The 17,447-nt window shown below is 48.7% G+C and overlaps 1 long non-coding RNA gene across 1 annotated transcript in view; it reads right to left on the bottom strand.

The window, feature by feature from the left end:
- Positions 1-17,447, bottom strand: part of LOC142818505 (uncharacterized) — a 51,458-nt gene that overhangs the window by 12,457 nt on the left and 21,554 nt on the right. Inside the window, exons 2-3 of the long non-coding RNA XR_012896004.2 lie at positions 16,320-16,388; positions 14,901-15,054 (exon numbers count right to left, since the gene is read on the bottom strand). This is a non-coding gene — a long non-coding RNA (uncharacterized LOC142818505). The remainder of the gene's footprint in view (positions 1-14,900; positions 15,055-16,319; positions 16,389-17,447) is intronic.

The following is a 17,447-nucleotide window of genomic DNA, read 5'->3' as shown; positions in this document are numbered from 1 at the left end:
TTCATTTATTTACGAAAAATGGAAAGAAAAGGGACAGATTGCAAAGTCTTAAGTATCTAGGGCTCATGATGATGGGCACATTTTCAGCTAATACAGCCCAGTGATTAATTCATAGCAATTGATTTAAAAGCTGACAAGTTTAGGCACTGTCCTGGCCAAATCCCAAATGGCTGTAATTACACTCAACCTTCCTAAACTCCCCCTTCAAATAGGCACAATGTTATTCTTCACTTCCTGTTCTAAGCTGTTGGGCACTTACGCTATTGAACAGCTGCTGTGCTCTCCCCCAGAAATGGCTGCATTTCATAATTTTAAAACGGTCTGTATTATTGTGTCTGACAGGGAAGGGGAGATAGAAGAACTTATGAGGCCCAGGTCTACCCTGAAAGGGTGTTGTGAGGGTTAATTCCAGTTTGGGAAATGCTCTGAGAGTTTGAAGCAGCTCACATTGTATTAATCTCATTTTTTTTTTAAATCTTGGACCTTTCCCACATTGGTGCCAGACAGATTTTTCAGAGCATAGTGCTATAGGTGCAGCCATGTATAATGCAACAAGTCCAGCGGGTACACCAAAAGGATGTAAGAAGCACTTGAAACTTTGGTATCTGGAAGGCCAGAAGCCAAACTTAAGTTACAGACACAAACTGTACAACTACAGACTGCGGCGGGAGCCACTCCTTGAAGCTCCCTCCCCTCCATGCAGAAAACGTTAGTAATGCTTTGTTAGGTACTATGGGCAGAGGGAGGGCTTACAAGTGAAGTTCTGCAGGGATGGTCCACACAGAGCTACTGCTGCTGCCAAATGTGAAAAAGGCTGTCGACAAGGAAGAAAACTGTTATAAATGGGTAACTCCCCAGACAAGGCAGGGAACTATTTATAGCAGTCTTGAACTCAGCTACTGGCTAAACCTACTGTGTTACTCTGCAGATGCAGAGGAATAAACTAAACTGTCTGTTTTGGATGGCTGGGTAACTGCACCATGGCTTAAGGGCATTCACAAGATTCTGCTGCAGAAGCCAGGAATGGAAAGGAGATGGGGGAAATGCCTCACTCACTGATGCCAAAAAAAGTCTCTTCCCTATAGTGTATTCGCTAGAATTTGCCCAGTGCAGTTTTCAATGAGCCTGTTTACACTGAGCTAGATGGCTGGAAGAAAGGGAAATCCTGCAGACAGCTGTAGAAGATTCATTACTAGAGGACAGCTGGGATATAAAACTGGGACACATAGGAGCAAAGCTGGGCTTTGCACACTCCCCCCCCCCCCTCTTAATTTCATTTGGCAGGTGCCCTGCTCATCATAGGTGCTGGACAGTGATTGGCTGGAAAGTTCCGCAGGCCACAGCCTGCAGTCCATGGGTGAAATGGGGGTGAGCAAATTGGTTCACTCAGGAGAAATTCTGACTGTTATGGTTATGTGCCTGTCATGGAGCAGCCTGGGAGCCTCAAAACCAAGCCTCTGAGGAACTAACAGCAGGAACAGGATGGCTCTTGAGTCACCGCTGGAGGAAAAAGCAGGCAGCTCCTGTGAATTCTTCACTCCCCGCAAAGTGGAAACTCTGTGGCAGCAGAAATAGTCTCTTGAGTGCCAGGTGATTCAGGGAGGCGCTCCCTACAGTGACTACTGGGCCTGCTTTTCTGAATTTGCCTGAGGCTCTTTGGGGCTGGCTGTTCCAGAATAGTGCTGCTGTGGGGGGAAGAACCCCCCTCCTGTCACTAACACCGGCACCCTGAATTGGCACCATTTGCCTTGTAAAAACATTTCTCCAGGAGAGGATAAAGCTCACTAGTTCTCTGCAGACTGTACTGCCAGGATGATCCCACCACCCAATGCCTGGATACATCCCCAGCCCCTTGCTAAACAGCTTTCACATGGCCAGCACTCATCTGGCATGGACGGAGATGAGGTGATAGATTCTCAGACCTGAGGCTGGGGCCCTGTGGGCATTGGGAGTAGTGGAATGGGGACGCGAAACCCCCTTCCACCAAGGCTCAAATCCCAAGGGGCTACAAGACTCTACGTGCTCAGCGGGTCAGTGGGCTGCAGGTGGAGCCCACTGCATTCTGCCCACGCGCTGCAGAGTCTTCCATCTACTCAATTGTCTTGTTCACCCAGCTTGCCACTCCTTTAGCCCCACATGGACTCAAATACATAAGTTTCTACCACCTTACCTCAGTAGCAAGGGACAGTCAGATGAAGAGCCCACCACAGTTTCCTGCTTTAGGAAACAACCATCCCTCGCATAATTAATCTCCCAATACAAAGTTATTAGCCTGGGGTAGGCAGAGTGCGTGAAGTCTCCTCCCACCCTGCAAGGAGTGTGGCACTTCTAAGCACCGCACACTCCTTGCAGGAAGGGGGGCAGGGTGGGAGGAGACTTTGCGCACTCCTCCCGCCCCCAGGCTAATCAGGGCTTGGGGAGCGTGTGAAATGCCCTTCGCCCTGCAAGGGGCTCAGCACTTAAAGTCAACCTCCAGCTGCTGCTCAGCTGGCGGTTGACTCTTAAGCACAGCGGTCCCGTTCAGGGCAGGGGCAGGGAGCAAGAGACTTCACGTGCTCCCCCTCCCCAGGCCCTGACTGACCTGGGAGCATCAGGGGAGAAGTCTCCTCCCCCCGCTATGGGCACAGGCACCTAAGGGGAACTGCGGTTCTCTCTGGGGGGCAAAGCCTTTGTGCGCTCCCCTAGCCCCAGACCAATCAGAGTCTGTGGATGGGGAAGCACAGAAATGTCCTGGCTCCGCCCCTTCCACCAGAGGCCCTGCCCCTTCCCGTGTGGCCCGGGGTCACTTAAAAAATATCTGAAATGGCCCCCAGTCAAAAATTATTAACCCACCTCTGTGGTAGGGCTTGTATCAATGGTGGTATCTGGAACTGGCTCTTAGACAGAGGAACGGCAGAAACATCAACTGGGTTGGTCAACCCATGGGCTGGTCAAAGCCATCTATCTCGTTATAATTAGTATACACACACACACACCCTGTTCCACTCTTCTATTTCACTAGAAGGTTTACCCATTGTTGCTGGTCTTGGAAGGATGCAGGAGTCAAGGCAGAGGTCTGGGAAGTAAGGGGGCTGTGGGCAGGGATTGGGTGTACAGAAATCAGAAAGGGGAGTTGAAGGACTCAGGGAAGAGTGGGAGATGTGGGGGGGCTCAGGGCAAGGAGGAATGAAGGATTCAGGGTGTGGGGCTCAGGGCAGGGGACTGGGAGGTTTGGGGGGCCTTAGTGCTGCTACAACAGCAGCTCCTCCTGGAGGCCTGGTGCTGCATTGCCCTGGCTCCTCCCTGGGTGGCTGCCTGACTCCCCAGCCAGCTGGTATCTCTTGGGGAGGGCTGAGGCACAACCAAACTGTGACCCTGCTTTACATTATGAGAAGAGGAACATGTGTACCGAATGTGGTCGTCATAGCTCTTACTGTTTAGGAGGAGTTCTTGATCAAACGGACAAACTCTCTAAAATGTATAGTAGATTCTCTTCTCAGCTTTCATTCTGGTCATTGCCCACACTAACTAGGTGTTGTCAATGAAGCAACACAAGCCCTGGTCACAGCATCACAATGTTTGGCTTGCGAACCCTTATTTGCCACCCTGGCTTCATTCAGGCACTGTCACTCTACACAGCACGCAGCTAAATTTTCACGCACGAGAGCTAAGGGGATCTCAGAAAGCCAGACCTGGAAGCAGCCCCTCTCTTCAGGGTTTAGAGAGGTCTCCCTTGCAATACTTTTAATAGGGAACTGCTACAGCAACCACCCTCCATATGACATCACATCGGTCAAAGGCTGTGTTTTGTGGAATGCCATGGTGCTATTTCCCCCGGGCTAAACTGGGAATCTGGTTCCCCATCACCTCCTCTTTTATTTTCCCACATGTTCCTTGCCTGGCCATAGTTTCTGTGAACAGCCTCAGTCAGCATTCCATCAGGGTGATGGGCTGTTTCCCCCTCCCCAAGTTCTAAGGACAGCACTCGCTGGCACAAGCAGCAAACCACCTGGCTTCATCTTACCATGCAGGCTGCAGGGAGGGTATTGCAAATCTCGACTTACATTCGCAGGGCCAAATTCACACTGCCCAGCACCAGGACTTGTCATTGCCCAGTGCCAGGACCAGTGCAAAGAGGGTGTTGGACTCCAGATGAAACTGGTTTTAAATTATACCCAGTCTGGACTGGTGCAAATGAGGATACCAAGGGCATGTCCACATTGGTGAGTTATTTTGAAATAATTCCCCTTATTTTGAAATAACAAGGTGAGTGTCCACATTACCAAGCCTGTTATTTTGAAATAATAACGCCTGCTTGTGAAGAGGAATAAGCTTGTTTTGAAGTAGTTATTCAGGAGTTATTTTGAAATAACCTGGTAGTAAAGACATAGCCCAAGTGGAGATTTAAATCCATGACATCTGGCTTTGGTGCAGGACCCTCCTGAAAGTTGCGCCTGTTCAGCAGAGGCAGAGTTACTAACGGAAGGATTTTGAAGTGCACCAAAAACATGTAATTGGTCCAATAAAAACCAGGAACACCACCTGTATGTTCCTGAGCATCATCTCTCATCCCGTCCGTATTGACAAATACAGGCATTATTCTAACAGCTACCGCCCTTTACCACCGACAGACTAGATTTCCCTGGTGCAGATATTGGCTGTTTAATGGAGATACATAGAGGGAACAGATGAAGCAGTATCTGTCCATGGCCCAGCTAACATGCAAATGTGTTGATCTAGCAGGCCCAATAATCTCCCAAAGATTACAGCTGACAGATGGTGTGACATGGTCACATCCCACCCTCTCCCCCTTCACACACATGATTCATAAGATCAGACTGTACTCTCTGGTAACTGTATGCTTCTGAAACTCAGTTAACTCTCTCCCTGTGCTATAAAAAGCCTCATCAGCTCTTACAGGCATAATGGACCTGACGAACGTGCGGGCTTCTTCCAGGGAACATAAATCTTATCAAGTGGCAGCTCAATGCCAAGAGATTAACTGCTATTCCCTCTCCTCCCCCCACTCCCACCAACCCGCCATGCCTTCCCCAACAAGCTGAACAAGTAGAGCTAGTTCTAATGTCTTGGTTTTTTACTACTAGTATTGGAATAGTATTGTGAGTGTGGCTTGCTCAGGGGGAGATTAGTTTGCAGCAGCGCTGGCTAGGAAAGAAAGTAGTAAGGAGAGCAGAGGAATCTAAGGGTGTGTCTAAATTACACCCCTCTGTCGGCATAGGGATGTAAATTAGACACAACGAAAGTGCAAATGAAGAGGGGATTTAAATATCCTGCACTTCATTTGCATAATGGCGGCAGCCTTGAAAAAAACAGCAGCTTATACGGGCATTTTCGACAGACTGGCATGTTATGATTTTTTACTGTGAAGAGCATCTTTAAATGGAGACTCCCTTTCCTGTGGCAGAAGGAGCTGTCCTTGGGCTCTCAGCAGCAGCCTGGCCATGAAGGAGATGTACACGGTAGGCTCCAGGGAGTGGCCACATGTGAGATGCAGCCCGCCCACTTAGCATCCAGGCGCTCCCAAATCTGAGCCAGCACAAAGTAGTACCACAGGGGCCTGGAGAGACACTCGGGTACCTGAAACCCAGGATGGAGCTATGCACCCGCTCTTCAGAAAGTGACACTCTGGCAGCTCTGCCTTGCCATTTTCTGAGCTGCCCCATGCGCGGTCTCAGCTTGGCAAGCCTGGGACCACTGGAGCTGGGGAAAGGGCAGGACATCAGCTAGCACAGTTTGTCATTGCCTGTCAACCCAAAAGTCTGGGCCCCTTCTAGCCACTGGTGTGCTGCCTCACAGCGCTGCTCCCACTAAAGGTTCACAAGCAATAAGAGCCTGATCTTGCAAAACCCTTCTCACATGAGCAGCCAGCAGCACCACTCATGCGAGTTTGTGCTCCTACTGTAATAGAAATAATAGTAAGTGAGGAGCCCTTAGTTGAGACTGGGGGCCCATTGTGCTATACGCACAGAGCAAGAAACCATCTCTTCCCCCGTGCAAATTTAAGACCACACGGACAGGATGGAGAATACAGATGCTGAGAGTGGGAGAGACATGCCCCAGGTCTCTCAGAAGGTTGCTGGCTGGACTGGGCACAGAACCCAGGTCTCCTGAGTCCCTGGTAGACCTTCCAGACTCCTTGTGTGGTCCCAGCTCCTCCCCCTGTTGCACCATTTGTGCTTTACAAGCCACTTTGAGAAGATGATTTCATCGTTAAGGTAGATGAGGAAACATGTTCTGTAAAAGGCAGAGCAAGCTTCAAAAGCAGAGAAGGCCTAACAGGGCTGTGCAGTCTGGGGCCCACCAGTAGCCTCTCTCTTGTCCCAAACATTCCCCATTGGGGATTGGGGGGCTCTCGGAAGGGCAGCACTAGTCAGTGTGCCCGCGTCTGGGAAGCCATTCACTCCAATCCCCCAAAACACCTCTGAGAAGGAACCGCCTTGTAGGGCCACTGACAGGTCGATGTCAGTCTCAGCTCATTAACAGCATGTACAGCATTTACAGAAGGGCTTTGTTCCGCCAGAGGAGTTTTCTCTGGCTTACTGTGTTCCCCATTCCAAAGGTTTATTTATGACCACTGCCTTATTTTGTGACTTTATTCCACGTTTCTAGCAAACATTAGTCCTAGCTGGAGTGATGAAAACTTAAGCAGCATGATCTCATTTACTGGAGCAGCCTGGGCTGCTTGGAGACCGAAACATCAAGGAACCAAACCATGAATTGCTGCTTTCTGTATCTTCCCTCCCACAACGGCACTAAGAAAGGCTCCACCTGAAGAATGAGAAACGGAGACTGAGTCATATATTTCAGTTCCAATGACTGCCTTTCCTATGGGCAACCTGTGGCCTGAAGGGAGCCTGCAGCCCATCAGGGTTCCATGTGTGGCCCGAGAGACATTTTGTTTACTGTTGCCCATGTGCAGGGTTGCCAGATTCTGCTGATTTCCATCCATGTAAAATTCGCACTGGTATTACTAAAGTGACACACATGTAAAGCAGGGGCATGTGAAATGTGCTGACTGCATACAACATTGACTGTTCTTTGTTAGTCTCTATGGCGCCCCAGTTTTGTTTTGTTTTTTCTTTTTAACAATGACTGAGACAGCTGCACTCTCGCTCTGCATCCAACCAAAGCGCTGCTGTGGTTTGAATGGCGTGCTCCGCAAATTTGAAGTACACAAGTGCAGTCAGTGAAACCACCCTTTCCCAGGAGATGGAAAGAAAGGAAGGCCACTCATGCAGCCCACTCACTAGCTCAGGTTGCTCATTGCTGCCATGGAAAGACAGAGAAAATAACTGAGGGACTTTACCTGCCCAAGGTGCTTTAGGGAGCACAGAGGCTCACACCCCAAGCCCTGTACAGTATCTGAGTAGCTAGACCAGGGGTCTCCAACCTTTTTAAGCACAAGATCACTTTTTGAATTTAAATGTGAATCTACCAGGATCTACTTCAGACCCAAATACCCTTGTGCAGCCTCCTTCATGTCTCTTCTTCGAGGCCCTGCCTCTGCTCACTCCATCCTCCCTCCCTCCCCCATTCACCTTCCCTTTCACCAGGCAGGAGCAGAGAGTTGAGGCATAGGACCTGGACTTGGGCTAAAGGATTTGGAGTGATAGCAGGGCTCTGAGCTAAGCCTAGGGCAGGGACCTGGGGTGCAGGAGGGGGTTCAGGGAACTGGGGTGCAAGCTCTGGGAGGGAGTTTGGATCCTGGGGGCTCAGGACTAGAGCAGGGGCTTAGAGTATAGGGGGGTACATAACTGAGGCAGGGATTCGGAGCTGGCTCCATCTGGACACTGCTTACCACAAGTGGCTCCTGGCTGGGGTGCAGCGGGGCTAAGACAGGCTTGCCCCTGTCCTGGTCCTGTATCACTCTCAAAAGCAGCCAGTAAACCCCTGTTGTGCCCTCTGTTGTGGAGACAGAATACAGGGTAGGAGGGGACACCCTTACAGCAGCAGCCCCCCCTCCCTTCCTTGCCCTGAACTGCAAGTAGGAGACTCCTGGCAGGAGGAGGCAGCTCCAAGGGCAGGAGATGGGCAGCAGCAGAGGGGAGAGGAGCAGCTGAAGTGCCAGCACTTGGTAGCCTCTTGGCCAAACCACTCAAGGTCACCTGTCAGAGGCTCCAAGATCTACCAGTAGATCCCGATCGACTGGTTGGTGACCACTGAGCTAGACAGATATAAAGAGGGTTTATGGGGGAAGGGAACAGAAAGGCCCTCCCACTCAGGCCATAGAAGCAACCCACAGAAATTACTGCACAACACGCAAGCTCTCAGCTGACTGCCGGCTTTGCTGCCAGCCTGTGAATCAGCCCCAATCCACCCCACTCGGGCCCTGGTTTTGTTCACATAGGTGCTGAGGCTACGCAATGCAGGCGAGAAATCTGCTCTGAGCTTTGCATTTGTAACAGCAGCGGAGGGGCCTGAACTGCAGAGTGGACTCTGCAGCCAGCCAGCAGCCCGTGGCATTTGGATTCGGGCCCCAACTCTGACCTAGGCGAACGCTGCACATTCCGGCACCGAGTACAAGCTCCACTGTCAAAAAGCTACAGTAGCTCCATTGTTCCCAAAGGCCATCCCAACTGAGAAAATATCAGCTTTCTAAGCCTGGCATATTGCTTTTCCCAAGATAACTGACATGCTCCCAGGGATTTTATTTGTCATAGTTCAAGAGCCTGAAGCAAATATGACTGCTCACTTTCTTACTACTTCTTCCTGCTCTAGTCCCCCCTTCAGCTTAGCTCCCCCACAGGAGACCTGCCAGTTCTGGTTTGCTTGTGAGTGCACCTCCAGGCACATTCCCTAGCATAGTGGGTGTTCTGGTGGATCGTACTATTGCAGTTCTGCTCTCCACTAGGGATGTTAAATATCGGTTAATTGAATAGTCAATGCATGAATTCTTACTAGTTACTCGATTACTGTATAGTTCCAGGGGCGGGGCTGGCAGCCAGTGCGCTCCAACCCCACTCCCAAGGAGCCTCTGCCACTTCACGCTGCTGCCTCTGTATCAGAGGCAGCGGCGCAAGGTGCTAGGTGGGAGCTGGTCCATGAGGGGAGCCAATTTAAGAAACAGCTCCCCTTGAGGACCTCTGTTACAGAGGAAGCAATGGAGGTGGCAGCAGCCCCTGTCTGGGAGGGGGCTGAGCTCCAGGACCCAGTGCAAGCCAGAACTGAACTGGACTGCCTACCCTCCTAGCTCCTAATACACTTTGGCTACGTCTAGACTGGCATGATTTTCCGGAAATGCTTTTAACGGAAAAGTTTTCCGTTAAAAGTATTTTCGGAACAGTGTGTCTAGATTGGCAGGACGCTTTTCCGCAAAAGCACTTTTTGCGGAAAAGCATCCGTGGCCAATCTAGATGCGCTTTTCCGCAAAAAAGCCCCCATCGCCATTTTTGCGATCGGGGCTTTTTTGCAGAAAACAAATCTCAGCTGTCTACACTGGCCCTTTTGCGCAAAAGTTTTTTGGAAAAAGACTTTTGCCCGAACGGGAGCAGCATAGTATTTCCGCAAAAGTACTGACAATCTTACATGAGATCGTCAGTGCTTTTGCAGAAATTCAAGCGGCCAGGGTAGACAGCTGGCAAGTTTTTCCGCAAAAGCAGATAATTTTGCGGAAAAACTTGCCAGTCTAGACACAGCCTTTAAGTGCAGAGCTGCAGCGGAGGTAGGTCCAGACCTGGCACGAGTCAGGATTGAGCCGGGCTGCTGGCCAGCCTGCTAAAAAATGTACTTGTAAGGGGAAGGAATGCGTATAGTCTATAGCATTAACTTATAAGCTTTTGCTTACTGGTTAATTGGTTAATTGACCACACCATTACATCCCTACCCTATCCCCTGCAGCATAGGAGGGTCACCCTAAATCCAGCTAGCTCTGCCAGAAATCAGCCCATGAAGTCAATGGAAAGCATCTCCTTGACTTCTGTGGGCTCTGGCCCACACCGGGCAAGACCTTCTAGGGAAGGCATCATGCCAAGATATTGGCAAATCACAGGTGAGTGAGGGATTTTGCCTTTGCACCTAATGCCACAGCCCAGTCCAGGAATATGCCAGCCAGACAAAGCAGCTATAGTGCCCTATTCTCAAGGACCAAGCTGCAGTTGTTACTCAGAAAAGTAGTTCTTACTCACAAAGTAATTCTGCACTGTTTATTCTTGAAGTTAATAAGACCAGGCCCATGACTCATGTGTCAGCTTAGCATCTGGGTTTACTTGCCAGGGATTTCCTTGTTAGATCAAGTGCCTTCTGAGCAAATGCTGATAAAAATGCTAATTCCTGAGTGAATAAACTTGTTGGAGCCGGTTTTTATATGCACTCTCTTTAATCTCCAATGCACAGAGACAACAATCCTACCTGGTAACGGTCACTCAATTTTCATCAATCGCTTCATGCTCTGGAAGGATTTTGACTTTATCAGCATTGTGGCTCAGCTCCATGGATACATCAATATTGTATTATCCTTCTCTGGGGCCAATCCTGTAAGACACTCAGACTTTTCTGCTGATAGCTGAGGGCCTTCAGCACACTGCAGGACTCCCACACAGAACCAGGCTCAGGCATATACCCTCACAACAGGCTTGCTTTGCAGTTTGCTTCCTCTCAAGCATGTAGTACTGGTCACTGCAGGACATGGGCTACTGGGCTGATTCAGTTCAATATTTCCCACATGCTCATTATTCAAGCTCTCTCTGTACACATGTACTTTAATCTGGAGACAACTGGGATGGCTGCCCTGCTGACAAAAGCTACTTTGAACCACAGCAGTCAGAACTGGAAGAGGTCCACTAACCATCATGTTCACCCATGCCTGCGCAGAAAAGCTCCCTTAAGGATACATTCGCTACTACACCACATGGTCCATTTTTAAACGACCCAGGAGAGGGGCCTGCCACTAACTATACTCCACAGTCCATTAGACACCACTTGGGAGGAAATTGTTTCTGAACTCTGCAGCCTAAGTTTCCCTTAAGTCAATAGAAACTCACTGTTGCTAGTTACAACCCCCACCTCTTCTTTGAGCAATGCTTACCTCCCCTCCCGCTTAATATACCCACTTGTAGGCAGCCCAGTGTCTGCATCAGAATAAGAGAGACACACACAGCTTGCAGCAGGTTTACAATAGCTGCCACCCCTTGCTGAGTGACTGGTTTGTAGCAAGTTCCAGCAGCAGGATAACAGGTCCTAATCATCCTTAACATCTGACAATAACCAACTTTAGGAACCAATTCAAAACTAGTGAATTTGAACAAAACCCAGACTCACCCAGGCAGCAAGCAAGTCTATCTTCAGCTCCATCTGTGCAAGGTTTATTCTTTTGTGGTAACACCAGCATCACCTTCTCTGCCTGCCTGGGTCCTGGGAAAACACCAGGACTATGTCTACACTGGCAACCTCTTGCGCAAGAACATCTTGTGCAAGAGTTCTTGTGCAAGATGTCTTGCACAAGAAAATGTCCACACTGCCATGTGCGAGCTGTGCTTTTGCGCAAGAGAGCCCATGGCAATGTGGACACTCTCTTGCGCAAGAAAGCTCTGATGGCCATTTTAGCCATAGGGCTTTCTTGCACAAGAAATCCCTACTGGAGTGTCCACAATGACGTCCTGCGCAATAGAGCTTATACCTGTTAGAAGAGAGTGTAGCTCTTGCACAAGAAGCCCTCTCTTACCACGCCGTACTGTAAATTTCCTTGCGCAAGAGCGGGCGGGCAGTGTGGACGCTCTGCGGATTCTTGCGCAAGAACGGCTATACTTGCACAAGAAGCCACAAGTGTAGACATAGCCCAGCTATCTTCTTGTAGCCCATAATGAGAACCCAGGGAGGGAAGAAGTTGTGTCTCATTCACTCTTGCTGGTGGCTGTTCATAGATTCCGAGGGCTGGAGGGCTGACAACTTCTGCAACCCTCTGGGCAATGTGTGTGAGGGGCCTAACTTTGCACCCCAGGGGGCTGAGGCCAGAAGAGCCAGGGCTGGAGCAGCCAGCCCTCAGAGCCACACAGAGCATGTAGTGCCAGACTCCGGAGGCAAATTAACCGGCCGGAAGCTCCAGCCGCCATCACTGCTGCAGTATTGGCAGCGGCTGGGAGTCCTGAACCCCTTTGAATTGCTGGGCACTGGGGCAACTATCCCCTTTGACCCTCCCTGTTGGTGGGCCTGCCAAGGGCAAAAGGGGCCATGGCGATCAGATTGTCTGGCTACCTGCATAACTCAGTTCATGCAACTGCCCTGAAATAATTCCTAGAGCAGCTCTTTGAGGGCATGTCTGGACATGTAAATTAGACAGATCGAAATTGCAAATGAAGCCGGGATTTGAATTTCCTGCACTTCATTTGTATAATGGCGGCCACACGTTTGTTCGAAAAAGGGCTTTTCGAAAGTGAAACTACCGTCTAGACACGGTTCTTTCGAAAAACAACCCTTTTTTGAAAGATCCTGTACTCAGTTTTTGCTACATCCTTCTTGAATTGTAGGTTCCAGAATGGGACACAGGATTCCAACAGCAGTTGTGCCACTGCCAAAAACAGAGATCAAATAACCTCTCTGCTCCTGTTCAGGATTCCCCTCATTATATATCCCAGGTTCAGATTAGCTCTTTTGGCCACAGCATTGCCCTGGAAGTTCATATTCAGCTGCTTATGCCCCATGATCCCCAGAGTCTCTGCTTCCCAGAATAGAGCCCCTAAGTTGGCCCACATTTTCCCATCCCTGTGCATATTAGGCTGTTTTGTGAAACAGAAATGAGGCAGCATTATCCCAGGAGGGTTCCCTCTCTGAATGCCAGAGTCTCCATATTCTTGTCTCACTCTGCCAGGGACATCCTCATGCATGTCACTGAATGTGGTGCATGAATGTGTGGATTCATTACAGCCAAGGAATTTCCTCTGCAAATGGTGCACTTGCAAATTACCCACATGTTGAAAGGCACTTCTGCAAATCCAGGCTGGAGACCCGATCCTGCAGCCCACAATGCAAATTTGAACAGGTAATAATCGGATCTCCAGTCTGGATTTGCATGGTGTTGTCCAGGGAGTGGGTAATATGCAAGCACACCACTTGCAGGGTGGTAGGGGACGAGGAGACACATATACACACAAATCATAGTGATTACACAGTTACACACACTGTGGGCTCTGCAGTATAAAGCTTAAATAAGGTTTATATTGCAGAGCATGCAGTGAAACTTCTCTGGAAGTCAGTATGGCAAGGGCTGCCAGCCCTAGTCCCAAGTAGGCTTTGCTGCAGGATCTGTAGCCAGCTCCCCCGGAGCCCTGCCACCCGTACTCCTGGGAAGCCAGAGTGTTACCTGCAAGGAGGGAGGGATGGAGCAAAAAGGAAGGAGGGGGGAAGGAGGTGACCAGGTCTGCCATGGATACGGGCTGCTCGCAGGAGTGGCCTGAGATGGGCTGCAGCAGCTGGCACCCCAGGAGGAACGCGCAATCGGCGCCCTCGCCTGCAGGGACGTCAATGGACTGACATCATCGTCAGGCGCCCTGTGACATCATCATCAGGCTCCCCAGGCGCCCTGTGACGGCACCCCGTTGAAGGCAGCACTCTAGGCAGCATCCAAGTCCGCTTATAGTCATGGGCTGCCCCTGGCTGCTCGGGAGAGAGGGGAGGTGTTTACAGAAACTGGTAAGCCTCATTCGTTAAGGACAAGGTTAACTACTTAACTGGTTAACTTTTTACATCCCTAACTTCATCTGGGGTAAGGAATGCAGGAAAGGCCTGATAGCTCCTGATTTAGCCGTGGCTTTATCTTGTAAGCAAAGAATGATTTCTAGTGAACCAATGAACCCAAAACTTGCTGACAGAGCCATCCTGTCCATAGGATGGTTTGGGGCAGTTGCCCCAAACTGCACACTTGTGGGGGTCCCTGCTAAAGGAATCATCGATGGAAGGGATCAGGGAAATTATGTGGGCCAGGCACAGTGGCAGTAGGGGGCCATCGCTGCCCCCCACTCATTCTGGCAGTGGAGAAAGGGGGTGAAATTTAATAAGGACAAATGCAAAATACTCCGCTTAGGAAGGAACAATCAAGTTTCACACATACAGAATGGGAAGTGTCTGTCTAGGAAGGAGAATTGCAGAAAGGGATCTAGTAGACCATAAGCTAAATATGAGTCAAAAGTGTGACACTGTTGCAAAAAAAGCAAATACAATTGTAGAATGTATTAACAGGAGTGTTGTGAAAAGGACACGAAAAGTCATTTTTCCACTCTACTCTGTGCTGATTAGGCCTCATTTGGAGTATTGTGTCCCGTTCTGGGCACCACATTTCAGGAAAGATGTGGAGAAATTGGAGAAGGTCCAGAGAAGAGCAACACAAATTATTAAAGGTCTAGAACAGTGTTTCTCAACCAGTGGTACGAGCAGCCTTAGGGGTACTCGGGAGGCATCTGGGGGGTAATGTCAACACAACTGAAATTTGGAGAAAACAGAATTTCTTTTAAGTTTTCCATCCCGCCCCAGCGCCCTGACCCCGCCCACCTCCTCTCTACTGAATAGTTGCATATTGCCTGGTTGGTAGACACGCTCACGCAGTGTGAACGTGTCTGCCAGCTAGGCAGTACGCAGGTACGTACTGATACTCATAATAATAAAACTTACTTAATTAGAAAATACCAGACATTTATATATACGATATTTTCTCAATTTATTTCCCAGACAGAAACCTCAAATATCAGACTGTCCAGTTCAAAACCGGACACCTGGCAACTCTAATCTAAAGCAAGGCCCTGTATATACTTTTTCTCCTAGGCAGGGTAGCTGGCAGGGGCTGTGCTTCCATGTTCCTGGTAGGGACAGGGCCTCAGGCAGAAGGGGTGGGACCAGGGAAGCCAGCCCTCTGCACCACACACTCTCCCCTCAGAGCAGCCCTCCAGCAGCAATTTAAAGGATCTGGGGCTCACCTTCTGCCTGCTCCTAGGAGCCCAGGCCTCTGGAGGATTGTCTGTCATGATTTCAGGAATCCTGTGTAGTGCCATCTAGCTGCTGAAAGCTGCATAACACCTCACCAGACCTGGCCTCTTCAGAACAAGGAAACTGTGTCACCAGGATGAGGCCCTGTAGTGAAGAGAACCCAAATGACATCAGTGGGTCAAATTGTACACACCTCACTCCATTTTCATTCACTCCTCCCTTCTTGGAAGCAATGGGTGCTTTGTCCTGGCGAGGAGTGAATGAGCATGCCTGTGCCAACTCACTGATTCCTGCTGCTATGAAGAGCCAGACCACTGCTTTAAAAAAAGAAAGTGGCCCTGCTAAACCCTCAGGGCATGTCTAGACTTGCTTTCACTTTTGAAAGAAGATATGGAAATTCGGCACAAATTTGCATATCTTCTTCCAATCACTTTTTTGAAAGAGGTTCTTTCGAAAAAAATAGTAGTCTAGACGTGGTTCTTTCGAGAAAAAAACCCTTTTTTGAAAGAACTGTTCTTCCTAAAAAAAATGAGGTTTACACAATTCTTTTGAAAAAGGGTTTTTTTCTTGAAAGAACTGTGTCTAGACTACTTTCTTTTTCAAAAGAACTTTTCAAAAAAATGATCGGAAGAAGATATGCAAATTCGCCCCAAATTTGCATATCTTTCAAAAGTGAAAGCAAGTGTAGATGTGCCCTCAGAGTGTATCTAGAGATTTATCAAAGCAATGGGCATGGGGCATCATATGTAAAGGTCTTCTCATAAAAAACACATAAGTGTTGCTGTGTTAGGCAGCCTGCCTTGAACATGAGTGCACATTGTTTTTATGGGGTGGATCATAGCACCAGTATTTCTTGGTACTGTTTGCATTTGGGGTCAGGAGTGTTCTGTCCTCACAAATGCTTTGAAGATTAATAAATGCTCCATCCTTATTCAGGAACACCCAAAGGCACATGACTAATCTGAAGCATGATGTCAGAGGCACCTGCTTACTTGCTTCCCTGGCTCTGGAGCCTGAGTTTACACTTACCCTGCTATGGCATCTGCACAGATAACCAGGGAAGAAAAGGATGCAACAAGACTGTTTACCGTTGCCTTCAAGCTGGGAGTGGACAGAGGAGATAAGTGCATTATGGGACACTGATGACATACACCCAGAACCACCCGCTGCACTTTTGGTGTCAGTGTGCACTGGAAGAATAACCCAGAATGGAAAGGGGTGGCAGAAAATGTAGGATACTCAAAGTCAGTGGTAGGCGTGCTACTTCTGACTATGTTGAATTCTTGTACACTGTGGAGACATGCTCCTTTGACTTTATAAAATTGGGTGCTAAAAAAAAAATCAACCTTAATAAGTTTGACCTCGTCTCGTAGTGCACACAAGCCCTAAGAGAGACATTAAATACTCACTTGCTCTTTGGAACAGGGACTCTTTCTATCTCATTGATCGCTGTGGCCCTTGTTTGCTCTAGATGACACCTGCAAAATAATCATACACACATGGGTGAAGGGTAATGTAGGCAAGGGAAGGCATTGCCTTCCCAAAACTGCCTATGCTTCCCAGCTGCCCAGAAGGGCTGTGGCCGTGACTGGGAAGTCTGGTTCCCTGGCCACTCAGGAGGGCTGTGGCATGGCAGCTTGGCTCCCTGGCCGCCCACGAGGATTGGGGCCACCGGCACCCTGGCCACAAGAGAGATTTCTGAAAGGATAGGATCTCGGATAGGAGGGGTAGGGCTAGGGCCTGTCTTCCCCAGCTAAGCCTTCACCAGCCACCCATGTATGTACAAGTCTCATTTCATTGTCCAAAATGGAGTCAAGTTCAAAAACCAAACAAACAACAACAAAGGTGAAAAACGAATGAAGCCTGGGTCCTAACAGTGTAATCCATCAGAAGGGTATCACGGACCCCTCTTTTGGCCCAATCCACAAAGGGTGAGAGTCCAGTATTGCTCTCAGCTGGAGACAATATTCTGTTAGCTCAAGATTTTTCAACAGACAGTTTAACAGGCAAAAACTTGAAATGTGTCTGAATTTTCCAGTCACTAATCAGAGCTGGCTAAAAAAATTTTTTTAAGATGCTGTCAAATTAGAAAGGTCATTCAAAGGTCTTGTGCAATTTTATATGCATTTTTCAATGGCTGCAGGTTTTTTTAACTACCATTCTTTATTAGTGTATTTTAGTTTTCTTACTTCTTGTTAGCCCAAATAATTCTCATTCTTCACAGGCCAGTCAGCAGGTGTATGCATTATTTTATGTCAATGTCAGAATTCTACTTACTGCCCTTTTAGCTCTTAGCTAAAAATGTTGGGCTGCATCTCAAGAAAAATAAATAAAGCAATCAGAATGTTGAGGAGGCAAAGGTAAAATATTTTTTATAAAAAAGAGAGGCGGTTTCTATAGTTTTTTTTGAGAACTGTTGTTCTAGGTGTTTCCTGAGGAAGTGGCTTATTTTCCCCCTCTTCTCCCCATGACTCTTAGCCTCTGAGTTTTTTTCATTACAGAGATGCTGTATGGTACAAACAGCCCAGCTTACTAGA

This window comes from Pelodiscus sinensis, chromosome Z (assembly GCF_052426305.1).
Source record: "Pelodiscus sinensis isolate ZL-2025 chromosome Z, ASM5242630v1, whole genome shotgun sequence".
NCBI classification, from domain to species: Eukaryota; Metazoa; Chordata; order Testudines; family Trionychidae; genus Pelodiscus; species Pelodiscus sinensis.
Note: the sequence above shows the minus strand (reverse complement) of the source record. Positions and strands in the feature narration are given on the sequence as shown.